The sequence below is a fragment of the Microtus oregoni genome, unplaced genomic scaffold (assembly GCF_018167655.1).
Source record: "Microtus oregoni isolate MIOR12 unplaced genomic scaffold, Mior012 000067F_000, whole genome shotgun sequence".
Lineage (NCBI taxonomy): Eukaryota > Metazoa > Chordata > Mammalia > Rodentia > Cricetidae > Microtus > Microtus oregoni.
The window spans coordinates 5,075,171-5,083,091 of record NW_024543953.1 but is presented as its reverse complement, the minus strand read 5'-3'; the positions used below and the strand labels follow the sequence as shown (position 1 = coordinate 5,083,091).

At 48.1% G+C, this 7,921-nt stretch overlaps 1 pseudogene; it reads right to left on the bottom strand.

Moving 5' to 3' along the window:
- Window positions 1-5,062: 5,062 nt before the first annotated feature.
- LOC121440259 lies at window positions 5,063-5,238 on the bottom strand (annotated as a pseudogene).
- Window positions 5,239-7,921: the final 2,683 nt, after the last annotated feature.

Genomic DNA, 7,921 nt, shown 5'->3' with positions numbered 1-7,921 from the left:
ACGCGTTCTTGAAATGTCAGCACACAAAACAACACGGGAAGCGATTTCTGTGACTGGCAGCAGGGTTGGATGTTCAGTTGTACTGACATTTTGTCATTATTCTCCTACGTTTCAGCTTATAACTTGGAAGCAGATGAAGATTTTACAGAAAGCTATAGGGGATCACGAAACTACGATTGGAAACGCTAAAGATTTACGTGACACATTTTTGAAGGTCTGGTAGATTGCACTTGTCAACAGAACACACCCCTATGCCATGCCACGTGTCTATAAAAGGAGAAGACAGATTGGCCCTTTCTCAGCTTGTGGGAGAAGTAATTAGTTTTGCAGAGCATGATCACACTCTCTTGGGAAAATTTTCCCCACACCTAGGAGCGATGCTAAGGTTTGTTTGACCTGGGAAGCCGATGACAGTGTTGGGGGCAGCTTTCTAGCACAGGAGCTGGTGACGAGAGCTCTGCTTAGAGAGGATCACAGTGCATCGCAGTGATGAGTTATGGACCTCCGGTGACATTGCGATGGAGATTGGCACGTCTGGGGATCCTTCTGGTTTTCTCTGACTGTTTGGATTGGACAGATCAGTGAAATACACAATGGGCAAGGGTAGCTTTTATTTTCTTTCATACATTTATAGTCTTCCGACATTAGCATTGTTCTCCAGTGTTGGTGGTCATGCGTTTCAGCATCTCCCCAAGAGATGTGGGAAATGAAAAAACTGGTAGAGGGTTAATCCTCTTTGAACTGCGAGCTGGCAGTTCTACCCTTGCTGAAGCTCCAGGTCCTAAGTGACCTCTGTATATCCAGGGATTGAAACAGCCCTTCAATGGGAATTCTTTTTGATGCTCTCATTAAAATGCTCTGTGAAAGATCTCTCCTCAGACCCGACTCAGATGCCCTATCTAAAGTGCTCCATGTGTCATAGTAAATTGAATGTTTTCAGGATGCTGGCGAGAAGCTAGGTCTGTCTTCTCTGAGCAAGTGTGAGTACCCCTGTTGGTACCCTAGTGAATATTCCTAGCACCCCCGTGTACTCCAGGAATGTGCCTATAAGCCCAGAGTGGAGAGGGTAGAGACAAAAGGATCCCTGGGGCTTGTGGGACCACCAGAACAGTCAAACTGTAAAGCCTCGTGTTTCGTGAGAGACCCTGCCTCAAAACTTGATGTGGTGAGGGGTTCTGGAAGGCGCAGGTGTTCCCGAGTGCACACGTATGCTTGCAGACAGGTACACGTGAAGGAAATCACTTTGAATTTGTTATGACCTCTGGTCGCCATACTCAGACACATGTGCATGCACACTCTCCTGCACCCCCATGCACGCAGAAATATAAGTTAGTATTCAAGACCTTGAGAGCCACCTACATACATCTAGGCCTTTAGGAAGAGCTTAAGAAAGGGAACATGCAGCTCTAATGCAGCTGAGTACTGCCTGGGAGCCTGTTGGAAGAGCCACCCAGAAAGGCTCCCTTCTAACTGTGGGTGCTCAGTGTGAGCAGCAGCAGTAGCTCAGAGGGAGCCTTGTGACTGGGTTTCTCTGGCTTCCCAGGTGGTCCCTTCTGCCCTGTGCTCGCTCTTCTCGCTCTCCCTCTGCTTCTCCACCCAGGCTTCCCTCCTTTCCTAGTCCTCAGTTCTGCCTCTGAGAGACTGTTGTCCTGAAACACGGCCTTTCCCTCTCCCAGATTTCCCGGTGGCCTTCTTGCTTTGTTCTCTCTGTTTCCTGTGTCCTCCGCACAACACCCTCTAACACACACACACACACACACACACACACACACACACACACACACACCACCCACACCTTCTTGAAAGCTTCACTGGCTGCTTGCTTCTGTCTCCCCGTCTTCCCTGCCAGAGTACCAGCTTCTCCTGAAGTGACTCCCATTCCCTACCCATGCTTTGCTTCTGTTTTGTGCCCAGAAAGCACCATGTGCGCTGTCTTCCCTAATGTTTCTACTGCTTGCAGTCGCCATCTGTGTCCTCTTCAGCCGCCAGCCCAGCAAGCTCCCCTTCCATACCTGTGTTCAGCTAGTGTGCAGGTCATCTGTTCCTAAGCTGCTCTGGACCCTGGGAATAGGGCAGGGACTGGACCGGCGTTTTGCCCTTTTCTGGACAGAGGGCGACACACTTCTTTCTCCTCTGTGTCCACCCCTGCAGTGTCCTTTGAGAGAACAGAGGGATTTGAGTCCTGGCTTGAGCTTTCCTTAGACCGAAGGGTCGTGGGGTTGCACACTGTGTGTTCTTCGGTGAAAATCACATTCTATGGGCATGGCAAATGGCTCCTTCCTCTGGGCAGCCTTGGGGGTGTCCAGTGTGGGAATCCTTGGGGAGTCTCCAATGTGGGCCCATGCCTGGCCTCCCAGGTCTGCCCCACGTGAGGCCTTTAACATATCTCCACCCATTTTCCAGATAAGTCCCTTTGCTCTTCTTGTCCCACAATGATACCACCTTAAAATGGGGGACTGGAAGGTTTCCTGAAGTGGAGTAACTCTTTAGATGTGCTGAAGTAGCCACTGTTCTTACTCTGAATTCCTAACAAGCATCCTTTGGCTATGCAAAGTCGGTTCTTTTAAAATTACATGAGGTGAGGTGTCAAGCCAGACTCGAGTGGAGATTTGTTCGTTTGTTTGTTTCAGAAAGCCAAGGACTTGCATGAACATGGCAAAACTCTCATTGGTGGCGAAGAAAGTGAAGTGAAGAAACAAATCTCCAAGGCGCAGGACAGAGTTATCATGGAAAGTGTAAGTCGTGGGTCTGTAATGCTGTGTGCCTCGGAATGGCTTCCTAAGGGCAGAGATGGAACAATGATCCCCTAACTCTCCGTTTTCCCACAGCAAGAGCAGGATGTGTCGGTAGTTGAAACGTACCTTCAGTCCCTGGTCCTTACAGCTGTGAAGAAACCTTCTGAAGCTCACCTGGAGGAGGCACAGGGAGCAATAGCCGTGCCCAGAGGGTGTTAGTAGTAGTCAGTGCAGCTCCTTTCTCTTTACTTTGTCGGTTAGAAATAAGACTGAGACTCTGTTGACCATGAAGTGAACCCCAACAGTTCTGTGAGTAGCAACATTTAAGTGTGGACCCTCCTGACCCTGACATTCTCCCCAGCAGGGCCAGTTACATTCAGGAAGCCAATGTCATTTGATTCTACGACAGGCTGCTTTGGTTCTCTGTCACCTGCCCAAAGTGAATGTTACCTTGCTTATTTCAGGAAGAAATAAATAACGGTGGGATCCGCCTTTCCGTGCTTGCTTTCATCCATTCATGAGGTCACAGAGCCAACTGCATTGCAAATGGAAAACCAGCCCCACCTGCTCACTCAGACGTTCATTAGAGCACAACTCTGTAGTTTCGTGCTCAGATGCGCTAGACTGTTAACACGGTTCCCGAGGCAGAGCCAGATCTTCACGTGTTGGCTTAGAGCTTGCAGTGGGGCTCTGGCTTTTCCCAAAGACATCCAGACTCATTTCTGGCATTATTCAACACTGGCTGGAAGATCCCTGCCCTTCCCTTTGGTCAAAAATATTTTATCTGTGAGTGTGTGCATAGGCACTTACAGTTTCAGTATTTTCGGTGGGTGTTTCCACGAGCATTTTCTAGTGTTCTCTTTAGAGTTTAATTTTACTCACGTAGTTCTGCGTGTGCGTGCGTGTGTGTTTGTCTGACTCTTGTGTCATTCTCTTACTCTTGTCCTGTGCTGTATCTTTTGAAGGAATCCTGAGAATCTGTGTTCAGTACATTTGACATTTATCTTCCTTGTTGAGTCTTTGCGAGCATATTCCCAGTGTGTGTCGGTACCAGGAAGGTCAGACTTTAGGCTCAGTTCCCCTAGGGCTTGAGTTACAGGGGGTTGTGAGCTACCCAAAGTCGGCGGTGGCTAGCTGAATCCCCTTCTTCTGGAACCACAGCTGGAGCTCTCAACCATGGAGCCATCTCTCCAGCCCTGTTCAGCACACTTGAAATTGCTTGACCTTTTACCCGGAGTTTGTGAGCTAAGCCTATTCTTTGTGTAGATTACAGAAATGAATCTATGATGGAGAACAAAAGCCTTCTGGGAGGGGAGAGAGGAAGGATGATCACATTCTCCTGTCCTTCCCGTCCTGTGGCTCTGCCTACCACTCTTTGTCCCAAATTTTCATGGTGAATTCTAGTCTTCCTTTGAAGGCCAACCTGATGGATTTTTTTCTTTTTTACAAAAATGTTACGTGTGTGTGTGTGCACGCACACGCACACGTACACAGATAGGACAGAGGATAGACCTTGGGAGTGAGTCCTGAAGTTGTCGGACCTGGAGATTGGACCCAACTCATCAGGCCTGGTGGAACGTGCCTGTTCAGCCATCTTACTAGCCCATTGACTTTACTACCACATACATCCCTTCATCCCTCCATCCCTCTTCCCTCTCTCCATCCCTCCTCCCTCCCTCTTCTCTCCCTCTTCCCTCCCTCCATCCCTCCTCTCCCTCCCTAGTATTCCCTTCCTCCTCTTGTGTTTCACCCTCACCCCTGCCGTGTGTGTGACTGTGTAGGGCAAAGGCTGACACTGCGTATCATCTGTAACCCCTCTTTTCCCAGACAGGATGTGATATTTATTACTGAACATGATTTAGTAGGGTAGAGGGTAGCACCACAGTAGAAGCCCCGAGGAGTGCGGGGCCCGCCAATGCCCGTGGGACCAGGATTGGTGATGCAGCTGACCCCTCGGCCATCAGGAACGAGTCACTTCTCAGCGACTGTGTCCTTCAGATCAATCTACATTCAGTTTAGTGAAGCCTCACCTCTTTGAGAGAGACAGACAAAGAAGAACTCAGTGAGGAGGACCAGGGCAAGAAAGTGGGAGGAAGGGGCTTAATAACACCACTTGCCTCTGGCAGCACGGAGAGCTTGAACTTGGCTTTACGTAGGGCCTCCATCCGATGTTCCTTATTCTGAGGCATGATTCAGGTGGACGTGATGGCCTGGACAGTGAGACCCCTGGCCGTGGTGACCTGAGGCTTCCCTAGGGCACAGCGAATACCTGTCTGGGGCCTAGATTGGAGGCGACATTGAGGTCAGAGCTCGAAGAGCCTTCAGAAGATTGTCTCCAAGGTCCCTTCGGGGAGCCCATACAGGCAACAGGGTGAGGTCACTCCGAACGAGTGTGCTGTTGGCAAGCATTGCACACCAGGCCCCAGTGAGAAGCTGCTGGCAACCGTTGCACAGCGGGCCCCGCTGAGAAAGGGGACCTCCCGTGCAGCTTAGTTGGCTGCAGATTTACCTTATCTTTTAAGACACAGTCTCTCAGTGAACATGAAACTCACTGATTTTGTCAGGCGGACTGGCCAGAGAGCTTTGCGGATGGATCCAGCACTCTGTCCTCCACACCAGACGTGCCGGCTCTAGGGTTTAAGAGTATTGCTGTGCCTGGATTTTCCGTGGGCGCTGGTGATCTGAACTCAGGTTCTCAGGTTTGCATGGGAAAACCTAACCCACTGAGCCATGATCCTTGCCCATCATTAATTTTATGGTCAGTAACATTAGTGTTAGAAATGAATGACATCTGTGGTGCCATTTCATCCCACGTACACATGTGCATGGATGGTGTGCAGCCTCGCCATACTGCTACCTTCTCCCTGCTCTCAGATGCTACAACTCACAAATTTTTCTCTCTTCTCAAGTGCTGGTGTTACAGACACTCACTGTTAGCCTGAGATGTGGTATGTGTGTGTAACTGTGAGTGTGTGTATGTGTCCATGTATGTATGTGCAAATGTGTTCGTTCAGGTTCCCGTGGAGGGTGTCTGACTCCCCAGAGGGGGAGTTATCAGTCAGTCTTGGGACACCTGACAGGGTTCCTGGGATTTGAACTCCGGTCTTCTGGAAGAGCAACAAGTGCTCTTAAACACCGAGCTGTCTCTACAGCACCCTGTGCCGAGGTTTTCAATGGTTCTGGGGATCTGAACTCAGGTCTTCATGCTAATTCAGCAAGCATTTTACCTGCTGAGCCATCTCCCCAGTTCCATGTACATATTCGTTTCATAGGCTTTGAACTCAGAAATTTTATCCGTTCCTTGTCCACACTGATGATGCATACAGAACACATTCTGTGACAGTTCTCATTATTTCACTGTGTGGCATCTACACTTTGCAAATGTGGGTCTGCCTCCTGGGTCACATCTCAGCTCCAATCACAGTGTCCCAGTCTGTGGGGAGCAGGAAGATCCTTGTGCCCACAGATCTCCTGGGAAACCAGGAACATTAAGCATGCAGTAATGTCTTCTCAACGGAAAAGATGTGAGACCTGTTCTTCCATCCAGAAGGCTGGGGATTGGAGGTGATTAATAGCCTAGTGATCTTCACTATCTGTTGGACCAGGCCATATCAGGCTCCTACAACCAGGACCAGAGATACCAAATAGCCCAGATGTGTTCAGATCTCCAGAACCTTTGAAAACCTCAGCACAAGGTGATGTAGAGACGGCTCGGTGTTTAAGAGCACTTGTTGCTCTTCCAGAAGACCCGAGTTCAAATCCCAGGAAACCTGTCAGGTGACTGATAACTCCCCCTCTGTGGGGTCTGACACCCTCCTTGGGAACCTGAACGAACATATTTGCACATACATACATATACACATACATACACATGCACAGATACGTACACATACCACATCTAAGGCCAACGGTGAGTGTCTATAACACCAGCACTGAAGAAGAGAGACAGGGTAGAATCCTGGCACTCAATGGCCTAACGCTCTAGACCAATCAATGAGCCCCACGGTCACAGCGTTACCCTGTGTCAAAATAAGTTAGGTGGGTGCCTGGAGTATGTATGGCTTCTACATGCAAAATCATATCTGCCAGCATATGCACATGCAGTTGTGAACACACGCACGCATGCGTGCACATGCATTCACGCACATGAGTTCTACACACATGTGTTGTGGGATTCCCCTCTGTATGCTATGAATAGGTTTTACTACCGTTGGTTAATAAAGAAGCTTCTTTGGTCAATGGCAGGGCAGTACAAAGTTAGGTGGGAAATTTAAAATGAATGCAGGGAGAAAGACGGCAGAGTCAGGCAGATGCCATGCACCTGCCAAAAAAGACAGACACCGGAAACTTACCGGTAAGCCACAGCCTCGTGGTGATACACAGATGAGTAGAAATGGGTTAATTTAGGATGTAAGACATAGCTAGGAATATGCCTGGGCCGTCGGCAAAACTGTGTTGTAATTAATGAAGTTTTTGTTGTGACTATTTGGGTCTGGTTGGCCAGGAAATGAACGTGAAGTCTCCACTTACACCTATGATCACATAAACATACGTACCACATACCAAAAGATCTGCACACTCTCTCACACACATATCCACACATGTGTGCTACACATATGAACACATATATATGAACCACATATCAAAAGATTTACACTTGCAAACATACACAGAGGTGGACACATGCATTCAAAAACAAGTGTGTCTACACATAGAACACATATATATGAAGCACATACCAAATGATTTACACACATCTGAAAACATGCAGAGATGCATACATGCACTCACACACAGGTGTGCCACACATATGAACATTTACACATGTACTGCATACTGAAAGTTTTATGCATAAACCTGCATACTCCATACACGTGTATTCACACACACATGTGCTACACATAGGAACACATTTACACATGTACTGCATACTAAAGGATTTATGCATAAACCTGCATACTCCATACACGTGTATTCACACACACATGTGCTACACATAGGAACACATTTACACATGTAGTGCATACTAAAAGATTTATGCATAAACCTGCATACTCCATTCACGTGTATTCACACACACATGTGCTACACATAGGAACACATTTACACATGTACTGCATACTAAAAGATTTATGCATAAACCTGCATACTCCATACACGTGTATTCACACACACATGTGCTACAC